The 24,300-nt window shown below is 48.4% G+C and overlaps 1 protein-coding gene across 1 annotated transcript in view; it reads right to left on the reverse strand.

The window, feature by feature from the left end:
• The window catches only part of SCNN1B (sodium channel epithelial 1 subunit beta), a 67,219-nt gene extending 43,238 nt beyond the window's left edge, over positions 1-23,981 (reverse strand). The window contains exon 1 of the mRNA XM_058286278.2: positions 23,870-23,981. The gene's annotated coding sequence lies outside the window, so the exon portion shown is untranslated. The remainder of the gene's footprint in view (positions 1-23,869) is intronic.
• Positions 23,982-24,300: the final 319 nt, after the last annotated feature.

Below are 24,300 nucleotides of genomic sequence, written 5' to 3' on the forward strand. Positions count from 1 at the left end.
GAAGCTGGCTCTGAAGACAGAGGCCTCTTGTCTGGGCACTAACTGCCTGATGTACAAGGACCGACGTGGGTACTGCCGTGGTGATTCGGGTTGCTTCTGGGTACCAATTATAGTCTTATTTATTTAATATCCTTCTTTAGTTTGTCTCATTCTTATTTTCACTTAAATACCCACTTTAGCTTTATCCCAAGCAATAATGTCCATAGAATCACAGGTTTGATGTTACTAATTACATACATTTTCTAATAATACATCTCAACATCAGTAATTACCAACGAGATGAAAGGCATTTGTCTGTGCACCATCTGAAAACCACCGCCACATGCGGCACTACCCGGGGAGACAGGTTCAGCAAAAAGCCTCCCTTGTCGCCTCAGCTCACCCTGTCTCCTAAACGCCTTGCCTCCTGTGCTCAAAGACACCGGGACGCTGGGCCCTGAGCCCCAGCCGCCATGTGTGGTCAGGCCGGGGTCTTAAAAACGCCTTCTGCAGGTTTGTCTACTCCAGGGCCTCAGAGCCCACCTCCACCCCGGAGGGGCCTGACACGCACCAGCCACCAGCTGCAGGACCCCCAACGCCAAGACCCGGATCTGGCCACAGCTACTGAAAAACACTCTAGTTTATTTTTTCTTTTCTAATGGCCTTTTGAAGGAGAAACAAACATACATCTGGCCTTTGGCCAACACACTAAGCCTCCGGCTGTCTTGTCATGAGGCCAGAGCGCTCTGTCATTTCCTTGTTTACCCGGCAGCCAAGGAACACAGGTGGGTTTGAAAGGAGACCACACTCTGGCCATTAAACTCTGGCCGCCTGGCTTCTCTGCACAAACACAGATGCTCATGGCCAGAAAACCCAAATGTACTAGAGCTGAAGAGCGCGACAAGTGATGATACATGCAGAGAGTGGACTACTGCGGAGCTGTTAAGAAGGATGGTTGATTATTTCTGTTTAAAGAAAAATCCCATGAGTTTGTATCTATCTAGAGACATAGGGCAAAACATTTGGAGGACATTAACCGGAATGTTCATCGTGATTGTCTCTGGGTAGCAGGGCCTTGGGTTTTTAAAAAAATGTTGTTTTTGGTTGAACTATATTTTGCAACTGTCCTGCAAGGAATATATATTGCTTGGATAATAAAAAATAAAAGAGAAAATGATTTTTCGTAGCAATATAGAAAAAAGCTTATGATAGAATGTTATTTGAAAAAGGCAAGATTTACAACAATGTAGGAAAAAGTCATTCTTAAGGAAAATGGTTGTTGGGGTAGTGGAAATTATAGAAGATTAAAAAAATAAAAAACCTTAAACAACTCTAGCGAAAGGGCTAAAGGAGATTGACTGTGATTAAGTTTCTACTATTTGTCAGAATGGGGAGCTTGCTAGGGATGTTAAGATTCGACACATATGAAATATTGTTAACAGTAATATTTTAATATTTTTTCATCAATTGTAACAAAGGTACCTCACCAATGCTAACTGGATATAATAGGGGGGATTCAAAGGATAAGGGGTTTTTCTTTTTGGAGCAAAGAAAACGTTCTAAAATTGTGGGGATGAATGCGCAGCTCTGTGATTATCCTGGCAGCCACTGATTGTACATTGTGCATGAATTGCATGGTGTGTGAATTAAAAAAAAAAAGATCCGATGCATACGTCAATGTGTGTCTTAATAGTTGTACCTGTTGTCCAAAATTTTCTGTTACTTTTATAGTTTTGTTTTTTCTTTTTAATTAAAAAAGAAACCAAAAGTGCGTTTTTTTTTGGGAGATGTTCAATTAACTAGGAAAAGATATCTGGGGCCTTCAGTAGCCTGACAATTCTTTCTACAACTTCTGGAGGAGGTACTCCCTCACCTTTCCTCTTGGGACAGGGTGAGCCAAAGATGGATTTCAGAGGAGGTGGCTGGACCAGAACCTGTATTTCCTGGACGGCTCCTCACTTCCAAACCCTTGTTGACAGAGTCTTAAAACCGTGTTTGCTTTCCTTATTGCCCGAGTACTTGGCTTTATCCTGTACAATCGCAATTACATGGGAAAACACCTCGCCCACCAGGCCCCGTGCCAGGGCCTGTGTCATCGTACCCCAAAGGACAAATGACTTGGTGGTGCCAATGGTGAGCTCTCAAGCCTGCGGCCCTGCCCTTGCCCAGCCATGCAAGTGGCCGCTTGCCCAGGCTGGGTGGTGTGTGTTGGCGGTCGGTGGAGAAGAATGTGGTTCGTTTCATGTGCTGCCTCCCTCCCAGGAAGCGAGTGTTGTATCTGCCGAGCCTAGGAAGATGCCGGGGTGGAGACGGTGGAGGTGGGGGAGGAGGAGGTTATTCCCCCGGTGTCAGAGGAGGAGTTTCTGGATGGAGTCGGGAAAGGAAAGCCAACCGGGGAATATTTTGAGGCTCTCCTGTAGTTGGTCCAGTTCTATGGCCTCTCTCTCAGTTTCCCACTAGGAAACAGGAATTATTTCATTATTGTTAAAGACATGCGCTTAGTCAGGCAGACTCGGAAGGAGTCTTGGCCCATCTCTTCCTAGCTGGGTGGCCCTGGCTGGGGAGCAACTATATCTCCCTCCGTGGGTTTTTGCTTGTTTGTAAGTTTTGTTTTTATGAGGATTAAACTGGGACAATGCATGTAAAGTAGTGGGCACAATGCCAAGTCACTGTCGCCTATTATTATTATTTGGGGAAAGAAAGATGAAAATGCAGGTGGCTGCCAAGTTTAGACTTATCCGCAGGGCTGCCTTAGAAAGGACAGGAACGGCAAGGGGTGTTTCCCAGCTCAGATAAATGAGTGATTAGGTTTTCCAACTGCATTTCCCAGAGGCTCAGCTGCCACCGCGTCACACTCTGGTCAGAGACTTTCAACAGCTCCAGGAGTCTTCAGAGCAAAGGCCAAGCCCTTAGCTGGCTCTCAAGACACCTTACAATCTGGCGTCAGCCTTATGTGTCCTCTTTCATCCGCTCACTTTCCTTCAGGATGGGGCAGTGGGTAAGTACTGTCGAATCCCAGCTCTGACACATCCTAGCACTTAGCCTCTCTGTGCCCTGGATTCCCCACCTGTAAAATGAGGAGAGACTGGTACCTGCTTCGCTGGGTTGGTGTGAAGGTGAAATTGGAAGCATGAAGCATCTAGCACATGCCACTCAGCGAGGGATCAACCCACGTGAGCACCTTCTCTCTCTCCCTCTTTTTTATTTTATTTTATTTTTCTCCCCTTCCCCCTACCCCTGCTGGTTGTCAGCTCTCTGTGTCCGTTCACTGTGTGTTCTTCTGTGTCCACTTGTATTCTTATCAGCGGCACTGGGAATCTGCGTCTCTTTTTGTTGCATCCTCTTGCTGCGTCAGCTCTCGTGTGTGCGGTGCCACCCTGGGCAGACTGCACTTTGTTCTCACTGGGCGGCTCTCCTTCGGGGCGCACTCCTTGTGCGTGGGGCTCCCCTAAGTGGGGGACACCCCTTGCGTGCATTAGCACTATGGGTGGGCCAGCTCCACACGGGTCAGGAGGCCCTGGATTTGAACCCTGGACCTCCTATATAATAGGCAGATGCTCTATTAGGTGAGACAAATCTGCTTCCCCTCTCTCCCTCTTTTTTTGATACCCCATCTGAAAATATGATTTTATTTATTTAAAATCTTCTCTATTTGGGAAGTGGACTTGGCCCAGTGGATAGGGTATCCGTCTACCACATGAGAGGTCCGCAGTTCAAACCCCGGGCCTCCTTGACCCGTGTGGAGCTGGCCCATGCGCAGTGCTGATGCGTGTAAGGAGTGCTGTGCCACGCAGGGGTGCCCCCTGCGTAGGGGAGCCCCACGCGCACGGAGTGCACCCTGTAGGGAGAGCTGCCCAGCGCGAAAGAAAGTGTAGCCTGCCCAGTAATGGCGCCGCCCACACAGAGAGTTGATGCAGCAAGATAATGCAACAAAAAGAGACACAGATTCCCGTGCAGCTGACAACAACGGAAGCTGACAAAAAGAACACGTAGCAAATGGACACAGAGAACAGACAACTGGGGCGGGGGGTGGGGGGGAGGCAGGGAGGTGGGGGAAGGGGAGAGAAATAAATAAAATAAAAAAAAAATCTTCTCTATTTCATGAATACACTGAAAGGGCAAATTAGAACAATCACATAAATAATGCTCCTAACATAATGTGTAGCTGGGTCTGGATTGAATAATACAGTGATATAAGTATGAACTGGTGATACAGTACACATATCTACCAATGTAGAGGGAAGATAACATCATCGGAAAAACAATTTTAGGCAATTCAAAAATTGGTCCTATTGAAAGAAGACATTGATAGCAATGCTCCACAAGGAGAGTTGAAATAAAATTGTTTCATAAAATATGAAAAGACAAATAAATATTCTTTTGTATATGATTTTACATATGAATAGACAACTACATAACTAAAATGAATTTGGAAAGTAGGGGAACCCTTCCTTCCTCATTAGCATATTTCTAGACTATATAGTCCCATCAGTCACTGGAGCCATCACTTCCCACTTAACTTTTGCTTCACTGAACATCTCATTCCTACCCAGTGCATCAGGAATTTGATATATTTTCTTTCTAGAACCTTCTCTTTTGCTTCTCATCCTTATGTCTAGTAAGACTACTCGCTGATCCCATGAAATCCCTGGGCACTCACCCCCATGCTTTTACACATGCCGTTTCTTCCTCCTGGCATGTCTTTCACCCACCAAATTCTTCACGTCTTTCTGGCTCAGCTCTAATGCCACCTCCTCCGAGAAGCTTCCCAATCCTCACCATTCTTCCCTTGTCCGTTGCCCCACAGTGCTTCCCGCGGGCCAATCTCTCCTATTTTACTTGCTCCCATTTGCCTTGTGTTGTGGTCTTCAGGCTCCTCTGTGAAATATCCTCCCAGCTGGTGAGGTCACTGGATGGATTCCCTGGAGCTTTGTAGGTGCTCAATAAATATACCTGGACTTCGGGGCTGGTAGGCAGGGTTAGCAGTCAGCGGGCATGCCCTGGTGGCTGTGAGGACAGCATCTGGCAGGGAAACCTGTCCATTTGGAAGGTGCTTTTGAGTGAATACACTGACCATCACCTGTGCTCGGTGGGTAGGGGGTGAGGGAGGCCGGGGAAGGAGGAAAGCACCTGGCCTCCCCTCTCCCGCCTCGTTTTGAACTGTGAGGAAGAAAGAAACCAGCAGGCACAAGACCGAGCGAGGGGTTGGGGGTGGCAGGGAAATGCTGGAGGGCTCCTTCCCGGCCTTAGGACCCAGAAACCAAGTGGGGACGACTCTGACTCAGGGCGAATCTGTTCTTTGCTTCCCCAACCAAAGGATTCCATCATCACCCATGGAAAAACACACCCGATTTTAGCCACCTGCCTTGGAAGGCCTTCCTCCTCGCCAGCCTAAAGGCAGGGCACAGCTTCTTAAACCTCCTTGATCTTTTCACTCAGGCAGAGATGAAGGGTGACTGTCCAAGAGCTTTTGGCAAAAAGACGTTGCAGTTTTCCCTGCCACGAGGCTGGCAGGGGCTTCCCCTCATAATAAAATAAAACCCAAATCCCTAAAGTGGTCTCAAGAGTCCATGTGGTCCGGACCCTTAGAGGGCCCATCGTCCCCCAGTCTACCTCCTACCCCCTCCTTACTTCCTTCCCCATCATGCCTGCCACCCGCATTTCCCTCCTATATGCCAAGGTCATGCCAGGTCCTTTGCACTTGCTGTTTCCTCTAACTGGAACCCTGTTCCCCTATATTGCTGGTTCCCAGCTCTCCTGGATGCACAGCAGAATCACTTGATGGTTCTTTCATCTCCCCATTAATATATATTTTTTCATTAAAAAATTTTTATTGAAGTATATCATTCATTCATGAACAGACATACGCAAGTGTATAGTAAAAGTTGGGAACTTAAAAACCAACTTTTATGGGGAAGTGGATGTGGCTCAAGCAGTTGGGCACCCCCCACCACATGGGAGGTCTGGGGTTCAGTTCCTGGTGCCTCCTAAAGAAGACAAGCAAGACAGCAAGCTGACACGATGGGGTGGCATGGCGAACCTGCAACAAGATGATGCAACGAAGAAATATGACAAGGAAACACAATGAGAGACACAACAAGCAGAGAGTGGAGGTGGCTCCCTCCCACATGGGAGTCCCAGGTTTGGTTCCCTAAACCTCCTAAAAAGAAGATGAGCACTCAGTGAACAGACACAGGGAGCAGACACTGAGTGCAAACAAAGAGGAGGGAGGGAAGAAATAAACAAATAAAAGAAATTTTTAAAAAAAGCAAACCCAAAAAACAAACAAGCATAACATCATAAAGGGCTCCCATACCTCATGCTTCGTGCATTCTTAAAACACCCACGCACACCGGGGCCTCACACCAGCAGGTCGGGGCAGGGGCTGGCACTTATCATGTTTTACGTTTCCCTGGAGGGTCTGCTGCACAGTCAGGGCACAGAACCTGGGAGCGCTGGCTGCTTCCAGTCAAACCTCATCTCAGACGTCACCTCTCAAAGGCCCTTCCTGGGCTCAATCACCAAGAACAGCTGCTCTCTGTTCCTTTTTATTTCCTCACAGAATATTACACTATCTGAGACCATTGACTCTACTCATTTGTTCACTGTCTGTCTCTCTCCACTAGAGTTTTTTGTTTTAATTGATTTCCCCCTTCACTAGAGTTATAAAAGTCCCTGCAGACAGGGTCAACCTTGTTCCCAGTTTTACACGAGTGCCAAGAGCTCTGCTGCCCAAAGCGGTAGCAGCTGTCCATCGGCAGCAGCTAACCTGTGCTTGAAATGCTGCTAGTCGAATTGAGATATGCAGTGAGTGAACATGCACTCTGGATTTTGAAGTGTTAGTACAAAAAAAAGCATGTGCAATATTGCATTAGTAACTTTTTAAAAAAAAGATTTATTTTATTTCTCGCCCCCCATTGTTGTTTGTGCTCACTGTCTGCTCTCTGTCCGTTCGTTGTGTGCTCACTTTCTTTTTCTTAGGAGGCACCAGGAACAGAATCTGGGACCTCCCATGTGGAAGGGAGGTGCCCAATGGCTCAAGCCACTTCTGCTCCCTGCTTGCTGTGTTTCTCATTGTGCTTCCTCATTGTGTCTCTTTGTTGCGTTATCTTATTGTGTGATCTTGTTGTGTCAGCTCGCTGCGCCAGCCTGTCGCATCAGCTCACTGTCTTGTCTTCTTTAGGAAGTATGGGGAACTGAACCTGGTATCTTCCATGTGGTAGGTGAGTGCCCAACTGCTTGAGCCACATCTGCTTCCCTAACTTTTTAATATTGATTCCATGTTGAAGTGATAATATTTCTGACTATAGGGGGTTAAATAGTTAAAATATATTACTAAAATTATTTCGCCTGTTTCACTTCCCTGGCTGCTAGAAAATTTAAAGTTGCACATGTGGCTTCAGATTTGTGGCTTGCAATAAATTTATATTGAACAGTGCTGGCATAAATGATGCCTGGCACACAGTAGGTGCCCAATAACTGGAATGAATATGGTTGCTGCCCAATAGGTGCTTACTGAGCATAAGCAAACTGTCCTGCCTGCCAGGCTGTGAGGTATTTGGAGTGAGGCTGCGGCAGGGGCAGTTTCTATGATGACATAATATAATCAGCATAGTATCATTACTATGCTCATAATAGCTATGGCCGTTGATTGAGTGCCTAGCACGTGCCAGGAACTGTTGTGGCGCTTTAGGTGCATCATCTCCTTTAATCCCCGAGTCAATCCACAGGGAATTGCTGCCTGCCCAGCACAGATAAGGAGGAAACCGAGGCGTCAGGAGGCCACACGACTTGTCCAAGATCACCCAGCTTGAGTGGAGAGCCAGGGAGGGCAGGGGCTGCCCAAGCGTCCGGATATGCCTGCCTGAGCCCAAGGGCCAGGCCCATAGGCTGCCCCGTCATGTGGGGCTTGAAGGTCCTGCCTGGGATGGGCAATGGACATCAGCCCTGCCTGCACCCCCACTCCACAGGCTGGGGTCTCTGGCTTCCCACAATTAAAGGGGCTTCGCCTCCTGAGCCAACGAAGAAGCTCAGGGAGGCGCGGGGTTCCTGCTCTTGAGTCTAGGGAAGAGAAGTAAGAGGTCACCACCTCTGATCTCCTTAAACTCGCCCCTCCAGATCCCACTGCTCGCTTCTCAGATTCAAGGCCATTCTCGCTCAAGGCAGTGGTGGCAGATGGCGCTGGGCCCAGCCTGACTCGCGAGAGGGCCCTGCCTGGGTCCCCGGGACTGAGGCCGCCTCAGTTCTCTGTGGGGTGTGACCGACCCTCCCTGTGGCTTCAGGCCGGCAGCCAAGGGCCTAGGCCCACCCAAGACCCCACAGCTGGGCTCATGTCTGTTGGAGTTGAATGTGAGACCCCTTTGAGGGGCCCTTTTCTGTAAACTGCCCAGATCAGAACTCCTTGGAATGGGGAAGAGATTTGCATTGAAGGGACAGAAAGCTCTGCCATCTCTGGGCTCCAATGATGTCTTTAAATTGTGAGTTTGGACTTGTGGACCCTGCTCAGGTCTGGTCAAAGAGACAGTTGACTGAAGAAGCCAAGCAAGGCCCAGTCCCCTCAGCACCTGCTGGGTGTCAGGGTCTCTGTCCTCTGGAGGGACCTCCAAACACTCCTGTCTAGGTGATGGCCCATGGGGTAAACATTTGGTGCTTAACCTAGAGCAGAGGTTCTCGAAGTCTGGTCCCTGGCCCAGTGGCAACAGCTTCACCTGGGAACTTGTTAGAAAGGTAAATTCTCAAACCCCATCCCAGAACTCCTGAACCAGAATCTGCATTTTAACAAGCTTTCCAACAGACCTGTGTGCCCATAAAAACTTGAGATGCAGGCACCTAGAGTTCCATGACCTTAAAGCAGAGGTCTCCAATCCAAATGCCTTCCTGGGCCAAGCAGACAATATTAAAAAAAAAGTGAAGCCAAGTCAGATGCAGCTGGTGATCATCACTTGGAAATGTGGGCTCAGGTCGGCCAGATCTTGCAGCTTTTCAAGAGAACCTGGACACCCAGATTTCAAAGTGAAATTTCCAGATTTAAAAATTACTGTGTGGGTCAAACGAAATAAGGCCTTTGGGATGTCAGCCTGTAGCCCTGATGGTGGGGGCTGTGGGGATGGGAAAGTTGCCTGAGCTGTGGGAAGGCAGAGCTCACCAAGGGACCCTAGAAGGACTGGGTTGGATATTCCCAAACTCAGCTGCTCAAGAGAATCACTTCTGGATCTTTCAAAAATACTGACGCTGGGCCTCTACCTCCAGGCATGCTGATTTCACTGCTCTGCTGTTTGACAGGATAATCAAGGTTTTTCAAAATTCCCCAGGGAATTCCAATGTGCATCAGAGTTTAGGACCCACTGTGTCAGAGCAGAGGTCAGCAATCTTTTTCAGTAAAGGGCCAGATAGTTCATATTTGAGGTTTCGCCGGCCAAATGGCCTCTGTCGCAGATACTTAACCCTGCGGCCCATAGATGATGTGCAAATGAACGAGCTTGACTGTGTTTTGATTATGCTTTATTTCTGAGTACTAAAATTTGCATTTCAGATAATTTTCACGTGTCATGAAAATTAATTTTTCCCTTTTTTCCCCCAGACATATATAAACCATTTTTAGCCCACGGGTTGTACAGAAACAGGTGGGGGCAGGATCTGGCCTGCAGGTCAGAGTTTGCCAACCGCTGGGCTGAAGAAATGTGTTGCGAGCACGGAGGCCTTCTCCTTCCTGGTATTTGGCTGCACAGACTTCCCTGCACAATCTCAGAAACCTTAGTAGCACTTGATGAAGAAAAGATTATGTTGACCAGGGCCAGCCCAATCAAGTACTGGCTTGATCTGGATCTGGGCCAAAGACTTCAGGTTGGGCCCCAAATCCTCCCTCACCCTGGCGGGGTTTCAGTGAGCTGCCCATCAGCGGGCAACTCTGAGTTCCACCTCCCCGGCTGGCGCGTGCTTTGACCTTTATCATGTAGCGGGCGTTTAATACACGAGGACACTGTAGTAAGGGCTTTACCCACTCGTCCCATTTCCTTCTCAGGACAACGCTGTAAGACAGGGCAAAGGAGTATATACCCAGTCATAGTACTATATGACCTTTATTTTTAGGTGGGGGAACTAAGGCACAGAGACATCAAGTAATTTACCCAAAGTCACACGGTGAGAGTGGCAAAGGGAATTTGAACCCATGTCTGTCTGACTTGAGCCTGCTATCATGACCACTTTGTTGTCTTGCCTCCTGGTAATCCATGCTAAGGACAACCAATAAACCCTTACCTCTCACTGCTGCCTTCAGAGTCATCCCAATGCCCAGATACCACCGTCTCAAGGACAAGTTTGGGCAGCTCTCTGCATTGTGATTGGCTGTTCTCTGCATTGTGATTGGCTGTTCAACCCTTCTCTGCCTTGAGCTGCAACCAGTGCTGGGACCCCCCAGGACAGATTCTGTACCCTCACCAGGAAGAAGGAGGCTGGCAGAGCTGCCCCATGTGGCGGTCCAGGCTGCACACTGTGCAACTCCAGGGGGCGTCATTTACAATGTAGTCTGTGTGGGTGATACCTGGAGTTGTGCAGTCTACAACTTGCACAACTACTTACAGAAGCCCTGGAGACAGGCTCAGGGTTGCCTGGGGATAGAATCAACCTTGGGTGCCTATCACAAGATTGCTGTTCAGGATTAAGGGCCCAAAAGGAAATGTTACCATGGACAGTGGGGGTCTTCTTGACAGCTTTGCGAGAACCTTTGTGTCAGAAGCAGCGAGTGGCTTGCTCTTCCTGGGGCCTCTCTCAGCCAGTTTGGAACAGGATTCTGCTCACTGACTTCCCACAGCCTGGACTGACTGGCAGTTCCAGCTCTGAACACTCAGCCCTGTTCCAGGCGAAAAGTTCGTGCTGAAGGGCCCTTGAGTGGTGCCTTAGTCCTGCCCCCAAGTTGCCCCACGCTGGCCCTCTGGTGCCCGTTCTCACGCTGGGCAACACCTGCCTCTTGCCAACCAAATGCTCCAAGGTATTCCCATAACCACTGCACCTCCTGCCAGGATGTTTCCCTATTTGTTTTGCTTTTATGATTTGAGCCAGGTCCTGTGCCAACCCTTGGCATTAATTAGCTCATTTTTCCTTCACCACGACCCTACAAAGCAGGAACTGTGACCCGCATTTTACAGGTAAGGGCTCTGAGGTTGAGAAGGTTAGGTTCACTTGCCCAAAGTTATACAGCCCCAAAGTGGCAGAGCTAAGAAGATGATTTGGGTCTTTGGGTCCAAACTCTTAACCATCTATTTAGGGGATGCACCATGTCCTCTGGGTCTGTTTCCTCATCTGCAGATTGGTAACCTGCAGACCACAATGCTGCCGGTGGTGATGCTGATGATGGGGGGATGGGGATGGGGGAGGTGATGATGGTGGTGATGATGGGGATGATGATGGTGATGATGGCGATGATGGCAGTGCTGATGGTGATGATGGTGATGATGGCAGTGATGATGGTGATGATAGTGATGATGATGGTGATGATGGTGATGGTGGTGATGATGGTGATGATGATGGTGATGTTGGGGATGATGATGGTGATGATGGCACTGATGATGGTGATGGTGATGGTGGTGGTGGTGATGATGGGGATGGGTGTGGTGATGATGGTGATGATGATGGTGATGATGGTGATGGTGATGGTGGTGGTGGTGATGATGGGGATGGGTGTGGTGATGATGGTGATGATGATGGTGATGATGGTGGTGATGATGGGGATGATGATGGTGATGATGGCAGTGATGATGGTGATGGTGATGGTGGTGGTGGTGGTGATGATGGGGATGGGTGTGGTGATGATGGTGATGATGTTGGGGATGATGGTGATGATGATGGCGATGATGGCAGTGATGATGGTGATGATGATGGCGATGATGGCGGTGATGGCGGTGATGGTGGTGATGATGGTGATGATGATGGTGATGTTGGGGATGATGGGGGTCTTGTACAATAGGGTTATTGGGCAGATAACTGAGGAAACTCAGGCAAACATTGCTCATGGTGCCTGTTCTGCACTCTATCGATGTTGGGTTAGCTGGTCTCCCTGAGCTGTAGACTTATTCCAGAGTGGGCTCCACTGCTCTGGGGTTTATTATATAAACACCTTCCTCCTCAAACACTGGGTAGGTAGGAATCAAAGAAAAAAAGGGAGAAAAGAGTGACATTTTTCTCTCTTGGCGCCTCCTGATTCCTGCAGTCTCTACTTCCTGCTAACCTCTGAAATCCAGCTTTGTTCTTCAGGGCCCTGGGCCCACGCCTTGCATTCTCTGCCTTGTGGAAGGCCAGGCTGGCCCAGCCCCTGGCTTTGGAACCTGGGCCTTTTGAGGCAAGCCCAGCCTCCGTGGACATTTTCAGGCCCCAGACAAACATCTGATGGGAGGAAGCCAGGTGTCCACAAAGGCGAGGGGCTGATTCCCCAAGAATCTCAGCCACATGCTTCCTGGTATCTGGGAGCTGCACTCTGGCCTGCCGGCTCTTTGTTGGGGGAGATTAGGATCTTCACCTGCATGGTGACCCAGGGTGGTTCCCGGCAGAGTGAAAAACCGAAACCTTACCCTTGGCTTCAGGTGAACCATGGGCTCCAAGAGTCAGGTCGCAGAGAAAAATTTCCACTCCTCCATATGCACCTCTCAGGTGACACCAGGAAATCAAGGAGAGGCAGAGTGAGGAGAACACAGTGGGCTCTGGAGGCTGCTCGGGCCTGAATCTGTGTGACCTTGGGCAAGTTACTTAATCTCTCCAAGCCCCTTTTCCCAACTGCTTCACTGACTGTCTCAAGGATACAATGGAATCATGTGACAAGAGAGAGCAGTTTCCCTATGTGGAAAATGGGGCTAATAATTGTATATACTGCTTACAATTGCTGAAGGAATTCAGTGAAATACTACATGTGCCTGGTGTATAGTGAGTACCGAAAAAATGCTGTCTTCTATTATTATTATTATTATTGTAGGGGAGAAAGCCACAGGGATGCCATTATCATTTATTTGATCAAACATATTATGTGTTGAAAGAGAAATGAAAACCAGTTCATCCCTTTGTGTATGGCAAACAGACCAACATGGTTCCCCAAAGGAGCAGCCTCGACTCCTGAGGGAATGAGATGTTTTTTGGGGCAGTCTGACCAGTGTCGAAGTACATGGACTCGTCCCCAGACCCTGGGAAATTCCTGGTCTGCTCATACCTTCTGGGGGTGGGGTGTGGGTGGGCAGGGCAGGGTCTGCAGCCAACTAGTTCATGAGATCCAACCAGAACACAGCCCCACCCACCTGCCACTGGTGTGGCCCCGGTGGGGTCGCAGGGAGGGAATGACGAAGGAGGCCGGGGTGGGGGATCTCGCAGTCTCCTGGGGGCTTGCTCACCAATGTCTCCAGTGCCTAGCCCAATGCCCGGCACTCATCCTCCATCATTCATTCATTCATTCATTCATTCATTCATTCATTCATTCATTCAATATCCATTTAGCACTTACTAGGGAGATGGAATTGCAGCTGTGAATATTAAAACAGGCAAAAACTTGCCCTCGGGAAATTTACATTCTTGTGAACTAGAGTTGGAGCACTCAGGAGACACTCCCTAAATATTTGTTGAATGAAGAAGTGCCAAGAGAAAAAAGCTTTGCTTTGGAAAGGGAGGCAGCCTTTCTCGTTAAACGCTGGGAAACGTGTCTGCTCTCCCCCTGTTCCCCACCCCATCCCTAGGTTCCTCCCTCTATGGGGGCAGAAAGAAGGGGGGAATCTGCCCAACGGACCCATCGTCCTGGGCCTCGTGGGCACCTGCTGCCCTTGGAGTCCCGCCGGGTCAGGGAGGGGTGAGGGCCCAGCCTGGCTCCGGCTCTCACCGACTGCAATTTGCCACCAACCAGTTTGTTCTCCACTTGAACATCTCCCACTCCCTCGACGCACGGGCTGGAGGCATGTTGACCTTTCAGCTCTGCCTGAATTCTCCAGGTAAAGGGGTCCTGGCTCTTCAGCCCAGGCCTCTGCCCCTCCGCCTGGCCCTCATTCCTCCTTGAAGCAAGGGAGCTCATCGGAGCAGTAACACACATGGCTCCAGGGGCTGCGAGTGGACGACCTGCCCAGCCGAGCTTAGCGGGCTGCACCCCTCACGGCTCCTCTACGAAGGAGATAACATTCCCAGAGGACAGGAGAGGGCTGGGGCTCAGAGAGTGTAAGGCACTTGCCCAAGGTCACACAGAGCTGAGCTCCAGCTCCAGCCTTTCTAATTCCCAAACTCTTAAAGCTCACACAGACTGCCTGTCTAAAGAGGAGCATTAAGGAGTCAGGGGGATTTTTTTACGCCTGCTTTGGGGACTGGAATCATCTCCCCAAACAGCCTGTGGTAAATGAGGACTTCCCTTGGCCAGGGCAGGCAGACGCCCTGCCTCCTGGGCAGTGGAGTAATGCAAGCTCTCCACGTCCCTGGGGCCACCCTTGAGAAGCAGCCTGCAGCAGGCCAGCTGTTTCCCAGACTGCAGCTGGGGGGGGGGGGGGTGCGTGGGGGGTGGGCAGGGGCCTCTTCCCTGGACGGGGCCCACAGCTATCTTTTCCAGCCTGTGGGCTCTTTCTTAGTCTCCCCTATCTTGCTCTCTCTCCCTCTCTCCTTTGCTCCTTTTCTCTTTCCCCTCTTGTCTCTATGTGGCTCTGTCATTTTCTCCATCTCTTTCTCCCTCTATTTCTCTCTGTGTCTCTTACTCTCTTTGTCTGTTCTTGTGTCTCTCTTTTTACCCTGTCTCTCCCTGTACCTCTCTCTTTCTCTCCTTTCTATCTTCTCCGACTGGCTGGTTCTCTGACACTCTCTCTTGCTTACTCTCCGTCTCTGTGTCTGTCTCTTCATTAATGAGTACCCACGGCATTCCAGGTCCTCTTAATAGGTAACATCTTTTCCTTCCTAATCTTTAAAAAGGCTAACACCCTGTATTGTTGTGGAATATTTGTTACAGATTATGAAAGAACATCATCAGACTATTACCGCTAACTATGGTCCATTGCTTACATTTGGTATATTTTTTCCATATATCCCTATTATCAACACCACATATTAGTATTGTATACTTGCTACAGTCCAAGAGAAAATGCTCTCACACTTGTACTGTTGACCACAGTCCATCTTCCACCACATGGTTCACTGTGTTATACAGTCCCATGTCTTGTACATTCTATCTAAAGTGTACACTCAGTAGTTCTCACTTACATCACAGAGTTGTGCAGTCATCACTTCAGTAATATTTGAACGTTTTCCTTAGTCCAAAAGAAAAAATCCCATACCCCTTGTTACTGATCCTTAGTGTTGATATAGTACATTCTTTGACACTGATGCAAGAATATTACAATATTGCTAATTATAATCCATAAATTACATTAATTGTATTTTCCCATCAAATTAGTAATAGTGATGTACATTTGTTCTAGCTCATAGAAGAACATTCTTGTACTCTTAACCACAGTCCTCATCTACCTCTGGGTTCACTACGTTATTCGTTCCCTAGATTACACTCTAGCTTTCTTTCAATTGACATTTACATCCTTAAACTACCCCTTTCAGCCACAATCCCATTTATAAACCAGCTGTGTTAGTATGCTCACTATAATGTGTTACCACAAATGTCATCTATTTCCACACGTTTACAGTCAAGCTACTTAAAAATTCTACATATACTAAGCATCAGTACCCTTTCTCAGCCCTCATCCTATTTCCTAGTAATCTATTCTCTAGCTTCTAATTCCGGGTGTTTATTCTTTGCATTTGATTCATGTTAGTGAGAACATACAATATTTGTCCTTTTGTGTCTGGCTTATTTCACTCAGTAAAATGTCCTCAAGATTCACCCATCTTATCATTTGTGTCCCAATTTCACTTCTTCTTACAGCAGCATAGGACTCCATCATGTGCATACACCACATTTTGTTTATCCATTTATCAGTTGGTGGACACTTATGTTGTCTCCTTCTTTTGGCAATTGTGAAAAACGCTGCTAAGAACATTTGTGTGCAAATATCTGTTCATGTCACTGTTTTCAGTTCTTTTGTACATATTCCTAGTAGAGGGATTGCCAGATCATATGGCAGTTCTGTCTTTAGCTTCCTGAGGAACTGCCAAACTGTCCTCACAGAGGCGCACAATTCTACATTCCCACCAACAGTGAAGGAGTGTTCCTATTTCATCACATTCTCTTCAGTACATGTTGTTTTTCTGTTTGTTTGGGGTTTTTTAATTTTTTTTTTTTTAAATAATGGCCATTCTGTGCGGTGTGGCTGTAGTTTTGATCTGCCGCTTCTGTTGTTGTCAGCGGCAGTGGAATCTGTGTTTCTTTTCGTTGCGTCATCTTGTTGTGTCGGCTCTCCATGTGGGACAGCTCTCCGTGTAGGTGGCGCCATTCTTAGGCAGGCTGCACTTCCTTTCACGCTGGGTGGCTCTCCTTACGGGGCGTACTCCTTGCGCGTGGGGCTCCCCTACGGGGGACACCCCTGCGTGGCAGGGCACTCCTTGCGCACATCAGCACTGCGCATGGGCCAGCTCCACACGGGTCAAGGAGGCCCGGGGTTTGAACCACGGACCTCCCATGTGGTAGACGGACGCCCTAACCACTGGGCCAAATCCGCTTCCCTGAATTTTATATCACAGCCTCTACTTCAATCATTTATGGACCTGTGTAGAGCTGCAAAAGTAATTGAATTGCCTGACGTGCACCTTCCCAGATGAGGCTGAACAAGCAGACGCTCTCCCTCTTTGCTTCAGCTCTCATACTATAAACGAGTGTTCTTTACGTGGTTTACTTAGTGCCCTGTTTTTCACATTTTGTACTGTATTTTGGTAATTTAACTGTTTAAAATGGCCCCCAAGTGTAATGCTTAAGTGTTGTCTAGTGTTCCTAAACCCAAGAAGGCTGTGATGAGCCTTATGGAGAAAATATGTGCGTGAGATAAGCTTTGTTCAGGCATGAGTTATAGTGTTATTTGCTGTGAGTTCATTGTTAAAGAGTCAACACTTTGTTTAATGAACTTTAATGATCGTCCTCCCATGTGATTTATGGTTGTGAAAATGGAATGGTAAATGACTTTACTCTCCACCTTGATTTGCTTGAGCTTTCATTTTATCCAGGGGAACTATGAAGAAGAAAAGGAAGCCAACTGAACTAAGCCGACAAACCAATGATCCTTTGTGATAGTGAAGATCCCTGCCTCTGTAAGGAAAGAAAACTAGCCAAGTCAAGGCTGGTGACAGAGAGTCTGCTGACAGTCACCAGAGGTCCCAAATCTTGCAGAAACATCTTGCTCCTGCAGTTGGATGATGTGCCAACTGCTGCCCAAGGACACTCTGCTCTGATTAACCCATGTACCCCCTCACTCCTCACCCCAACCCCTCGTCCTGAAGAACCATACAAACTGCTCTACACCCTAGCCTTTTGAGCAGAAACTCCTGTTTGGTACCGTTCTGCATGCATGCTGCTCTTGCTCAGTAAAACTTTCTTCCTGCTTTATAGAAGGTCTCCCTGTTATTTCTTTTGTCAACATGATTAAACTTGCTTAAACTGAGGTTCAGAGGCTTTTTTTGAATGCTGTTCTCAAATGTTCTGAAGACAAGGGTATCGTTTCTAGATGGGGTTAAGTGGGGGCAGTCACTCAAAGGCTGGTGAAACAAAGAACTTCCCAGGAAATCAGAGTATACAAACTTAAGGAGGAAGCATGGGCTATAAGATGTCTTTAAACAGAAACATACAAAAAGCAAGTTTATATATTGATTAGTTGACAAAAATCTTGTGACCAGAAGCTCACAGGAACCTAACCTTTCATTTCCCCAAGGGGCAAAAGTTCAGTATTTGTTAGTTCAGTGTTCATGGTGGCTTCACAGAACATAAGTATTGCAAATAACAAGAATCAGTGGTATAGAATTTGGGATGTGGTCAAAGGACATTTTTGTCTTATCTATTTCATGCTTGTTTTAAATAAGGAGAAGGTATTCTGTGGGTAAAATTTATACCTGTAATATAGTAAATGTATGGTACAAAAAACATCAAGGCAATGAAAAATAAGTCTTCTCATCTGAGATGCCCCAGCAGCAAACACTATCACCAGTTTCCAGTATATTCTCCAGATTTTAGGTGCCTTGCTAGTCCCTTTTTAAAACACACACAGATAGTAGAATACTATATACTGCATTTTTCTCTTAACAATACATCTGGGTTATTGTTTCACATCCATTTATAAAGAGCTACCACTTTCTTTTTAATGATTGCAGAGTACTCTCTGGTGTGGCTGTTCCAGCATTTACAGGACTCAGCTGATTTCCTTCTGATGGATGATTAAATAGTTTCCAATCATTTGGTATTACTTACAGTGATGACTATCTTTGTTTTAACATGGTGTGCCCACATGCAGGATATTTGTTGGGTAAATTCCTGGACTGAAATGGCAGAAGCATAGGGTGTGGGAATTTTGAATACTGCCAGGTTTTGCCTAATTCTCCCCAAAGGCTGCACCAATCTGTGATTTCACCAGCAGTGTCTGATAATGCTGCTTCCCTACATCTTCACCAACGCTATTGCCCACACAATATCACAGATGAAAGATAGAACTATTGTGGCTTTAATTTGCATTTCTTTGATTCAAAGTGAGCTTGAGCATCTTTTCACCTGTTTGAATTAAATGTGTACTCCTTTTTCCTGTGAACAGCCGAATCATATCTTCTGCTCTTTTTTTTTTTTCTTTTTTGGATGGAGTAGTTGGCTTCTGATTTGCAAGAGCTCTTTATCCATTAAATTAACTGTTTGTCATAAGAGTTGCAAATATGTTTACTGCTTTGACATGTCTTGCAAGTTGGGGTCATATGAAAAATATTTTTATGTAGACGGACTTGGCAATCTTTACCTTTAAGACACACTGTTGCTTCTTACCTATTACCTTCCTCTCTTGATTTTTTGCTTCTGGGTTGGAGGTCTGCCTCTTTAATGCTTCTTTTTGCATTTTGTGATCATTCCCTGCTTTTCAGGACCACATTTTCATGGGGGTCAAAAGAGAAGAGACTGTCCTCAAAGACCCCCAGAGATAGAGGAGCCTGTAAGAACAGGCTTCTTATTGAGGGGAGGGTCTTCAGCTGCCTGGGGCATTCCTCACTAGGAAACAACTCCCAGGCCCTCAATGTAGGCAGACTAGAAGTTGCAAGCTTAGGAAAGAGAGCAAGTTCTAAAGAATAATAACCCCTGGGAACTCCACTGTGTCACTCAGCAACTTTCCTCTCCGTAAAGACATGGTTCCTCCAATCTTCAAGGGTGAGGGGGGGTCTGCGTAAGAAATACTCGCCAGTTTTGTTTTTCCTGAAGGCAGAATTCTCACCACCCACCTTCTCTCCCTTTGAAGTTTTCTCTAGGCCAACGGATCTGAAACCCATTCTCTTGCATCAGAATCACCCAGAGGTCTGATTAGACTACAGATTCCTGGACCCCAGCCCCTGAGCCTCTGATGCAGCTGGTCTGGGTGGGTCTGATAACTTGCCTTTCTAACAAGCTCCCAGATGCTGCTGGTGGTCTAGGTGGTTTGAGACCCATTACTCTAGGCCAGGGCTTCTTAACAAGGGCTCTGTGAATTGAAATGAAATTCAATAAAACATGATTCTTGTGAGGATGTGTTGGTACGGGTGTGATATATTTATTAAATAATACACAGTATAGTGTGGACTTAGTAAGGGGTCTGTGGTTTTCATCTGACTGGCAGAGGGGTCCGTAGAACAAAAAAGGTTAAGAACCCGTAGGTGGTTCACTCCTTGGGCTCCCCCATCTAAAGCTGGGCAGTGGTGTGAGTCAGGCTGAGAGGCCTAGAGGAACTAGGCTTCCTTCCATTCAAAATCACGGTAACTGCTAAGATAATGGAGTGCCTGATGTGTACCAGGTACTATGCTAGAGGTTGTGTATTCAGGCTCTCATCTAATCCTCACAACAAATCTATGCAGTAGGTATTATTAGCACTGTACCCATTTTACAGATAAGAAAACTGAGGCTCAGAGAATACATACAGGCTTTAGAATCAGACAGATCTGAGGTTTGACACCAACTCTGCCACTGACCCACTGTGTAACTTTGGGCAAGTGACTCACCCAACCTGAGATTCCATCTAACTTATTTGTATAAGTTAGGACCACAAAACCCAATCCCTAGGGGCATGATGAGGACTACAGTGATGGTGATTACAAAAGCACACAGGAGGTGATCAAGAAATGCTCGTCTCCTTCCTTCCTGCTTCAAGCCCTATTGTGGTCTCAAAGTCCTTTTTTGTCACACTAGACTCATTATCCTTCCTCTCCCTCTACTCACCTTATTACAAAGCCACATGGGGCTACTTGAGATTTCTTTAAAAATACTCCACTTTATCATGCCTTCAGGCCTTTTAAAGGCTGTCTGCTCTATGTGAAACTCCACTGGCCCCAGGAAAACTCCTATTCATCCTTCAAAACCCACCTTAGAAGACTTCTCTCTGTATCTTTCCTTGAAATGCTGTCCCCTTCCTGTTCTTAGACAAAAAAATATCTAGATTGCAGCATATTATTTGTCAAAGGGACCCAAAGTGTTCCTTTCCTTCCTTCTTACCTCACCTGTGTTTCCACAGCAGCTTAGATCTGACTGTGACTGGAGTACAAATTGCCCTGCTTTAGTGACCAGGTAGCTAGCATCACCATCACCACCTACAGCAGAAGCATCACCAACACTCAGATGTGTTTACCAAGCACCAGGCACTTTTCTAAGAGGTTTATGTGCTGGCTCATTTAATGCCTGAAATGACCCTTTGAAGCACGTATTATATTTTACCCCATTTTACAACACAGGATAACGGAGTCACAAAGAGGCTGATAACTTGCCTGAGACCACATAGCAATTGCAACACAGAGCTGAATGTAGAGTCTGGCTGTAGAATCTGCATTCACTTTTTTTTTTTTTAATCTTTTTATTGTGGTAACCTATCTACAAGTCAAAACTTCCCTTTAAACCACTTTCAAGTATACAAGTCAGTGACATTAATTACATTCAAGATGTTGTGCTACCGTCACCACCATCCATTCCAGAAACTTCTTTCATCACCTCAAGGAGAACCTCTGTACTCATTAAGCAATAACTCCCCACTGCCCCACATCCCCCATGCCCAGGCTGGTGTTACCTGGGGCTCCTTTTGAATGAGGGGTGGGCCGGGGGTGACCTGTGGCGCTCTGGGAGGGCTGTGTGTAGGATCCTTCCCCACCTAAAGGAGGCAGCCATAGCCCAGCTCCAGCCAATTGCTGGGCCCCGAATTGCCAGCTTTTCAGATTTTTTCCCAGAGGATCCAGAAATACAGAATTTTATGTGACATCTCTCATTTTTTAAAAAAAATCTTGGGAATAACCTAAAATTTTTAAAGGAGCATAGACTTCACAAAAGCTATCTGCAGGCATCTGTTATGACCCCTGCTGCCTCCTGTGTCTCAGGGACGGGGCCTCAGCTTGCTTCGCCTCTGTATCTGCAGAGCTTACTCAGGTCCAGGTGCACGGTAGGCTCTTTGTAAACACTGTGGCACTTCTGGACTCCACTGTGAGCTGAGGTTGGCCACAGAAAGCAGGAGTGTCCTCCTCCAGTCCCAGCGCTCAGGACTCTCTGACCTGCTCCGGGGGTGTGGACGCTAGCCTCAGTGCTGGCTCTGAGTGTCACTGCCTCCTCAAGGTCATCTCCAGGTCTCTCCTGTCCAGGAATGACAAGACTTCCTGCTTACTGAGTGAAGCCAAGGCCCCAGGCCTTTTGTTTGCATCATGCCATGGAATCTACTCAACAGTTTTGGGAGTAGCTACTATCATCATACCTGTTTTACATATGTGAAAACTGGCTCAGAGAGGGAAGGCAAATTGCCTAACCTAGGAGGTGGCAGAGCTGGGGTGGTAAGGCATCTCTGATACCAGCACCCCAGCTTTTCACCAAACTGCTGTTACCAGGCATTCCACCAAACTCGAGGGCCCATTTTGGGGCAAACACATTCTCCTTAAGCCACAGCATAGACCTATGAAGTTTATGGTTACAGCTAGGACTCTGGACGCCCCAGACTGCAGCCCTTGGACCTTGACTCCCTCTGTCTCCTAGTGGGGGTGCAGCTGGGGACATCGAGAGAGAGCCTGTGGACATGGTCTCTGGCAGGCACTCTGTCTACTGGGGCCTGGGCAGGCAGAGCTTGGGGCCTGGCTCAGTCCCAGCTTTTCAGTTCAGAGGATACTGGAGTGAGATGGAGTGTGGTATTTCTTCTGTGGCCACAGGCAGACAGGAGAGAGGGGTGTGTGTGCACATGTGTGTGTCTGTGTGCACACGTGTATATATCTGTGCATGCATGCATGCGTGCATGTGTATATATACATCTTACTTAAGCCAGAGATGTCAACTTACAGAAGAGGATAAAGTAGAAACCAGGCCAAAAGAGTTTAATAACCTAAATGCTCATCAATAGACATGCCCAAGGCGGAAAACTATGCAGCAGTCAAAATAAACAAGCTAGAGCTAGAGGTATCAACACAGACAACTGTCAAAGTAACGGTAAGGGGGATGGTACAAGTTGCGGAACGATATGGATGGATGATACCATTTCTATGAAACATTCAGCCACTACAATAATAGGTAATTTTACATATTTTCTATGGGGATATATATGTACAGAGACTATATATGTGAAGGGGAAGGTCTAGAAGAAATGCCCCAGATTATGAAGGTGCTTACCTCTGGGGAGCAGAGAGGGCAGGGGGTTGGAAGGCTACAAAGGGGAGCCCAGTGTCCTCTATAATGCCTGAGTTCTCAAGGAGAATGGGTCCATGTGCTCCTCAGGTAATTACACATTTCAGTGGGCCAGTCACAGAGGCTGGGCTATGGAGAGTGTCCTCACAGACTCTCTAATGGCCAGGGCCCAGGGGACAATGCCAGCCTTGGCTGATCTGCCCCTGTGATGAGGTGACGGACATAGTGGTGGGGGAAGCTGTTGTGTCTCTTGTGGGCCAGAGAAGTTCTGCGCATCCTCCTAATCTTCTTTAGTGCCTCAGTTTCTCCCTCCATGCTAGAGGGGGAAGGTCCTCCGTCTATGCCTCACACCCTCTGTTCCCAGCTATCTCCCTCCTCCAGGACACCTGAGGATAGGATACTCTCCAGAAGTAAACTTAGCCGACCAGAATCCTTGGGGGGTCAGAGCCAGGGGGTTTTGGATCTGGCCTCCTCCCCAGCTCTGCTCCAAGGCGGACGGGACTCTTAGAGAATAAACTGAAATTCCCCGAAGGGGGGCTGACGAGAGAAGCTGAAAGGGAGGCTCTGGGGCCAGGCTGCCTGCGTTCAAACCCTGGCCAGGGCAAGGACAGCTTCTGCAGCCGTCTGAAATCAGTTTTCTCCTTTGTAAAATGGGCACACCGAGAGAGCCCACCTCACAGAGATGTTGTGTGGATGAAGTCAGAGAACTCCAGGAAAGCTTTATGCCTCAGAGCGCCCAGCATGTAGCCCGAGCTCTCAAACCTCGCTCGGGTCATCAGCGCCAACATTTCACCCCGCCCCTTTGGTGCCGAGGCCTCGACAGCGCTCGCCGCGGTCCCAGACATTCATTCACAGGGCGCTCTCGGCACGCACCGAGGGGACTAGCCTCACCCTCACGGTCCCCCGGCCCCCTCGCCAGTGCACCCCCCAGCGTTGGGTCCGGGTCGTTTCCAGGAGCGCGGCGCCGCAGACCAGCACCCAGGCGCCCCCCCGTGGGAAACTGAGGCAGGGACGCCAGAGGGAGCCGGCCGGAGTTCCGAGCCCGGGTTGAGCAGGGGAAGGCGCCGGGCCCAGGGACGCGGCCCTCGGTGCGGGGCGCGGCCGGCGGCCAGACCCCCGCCCCCGCGGTGCGTCCCGCGGTTACCGTCCTACCTGCGGCGGGCGGCCTGCGGCGATCGGCGAGGATGCGCGGGGCGGCGGCGGCGGGGCTGGGACGGCGGCAGCGGCTGAGTGACTCTGGCGTCGCGGCGGGAGCCACCCGGCAGGGGAGGCGGACTGGGGCGGCGCGGACCCGGGGGGAGCCCAGGACGCGCCCGTGGGCGGAGCTTGCTGGCTGCCGCGGGTGCCCTCGCTCGGGTGACCCAGCTCTGGGAACACACCGCCCCCAGCCGCGTCCAGCTCTCTAGGGACCCTCATTTTCACCCTCAACTCCCCTCCCCTCCCCGCAGGTGCCCTCAGGCATACGAACGCCTGTGTGCACGCACGGGTATACACACCTGTGCGCAAGCTCGCGTCCCCCACACTCGCACCCAAGACTGCATCCAGGCACACCCGGTACCCCACACTCGGACGCCCCGCGCGCA

This window comes from Dasypus novemcinctus, chromosome 23 (assembly GCF_030445035.2).
Source record: "Dasypus novemcinctus isolate mDasNov1 chromosome 23, mDasNov1.1.hap2, whole genome shotgun sequence".
In the NCBI taxonomy this organism is placed as follows: Eukaryota; Metazoa; Chordata; class Mammalia; order Cingulata; family Dasypodidae; genus Dasypus; species Dasypus novemcinctus.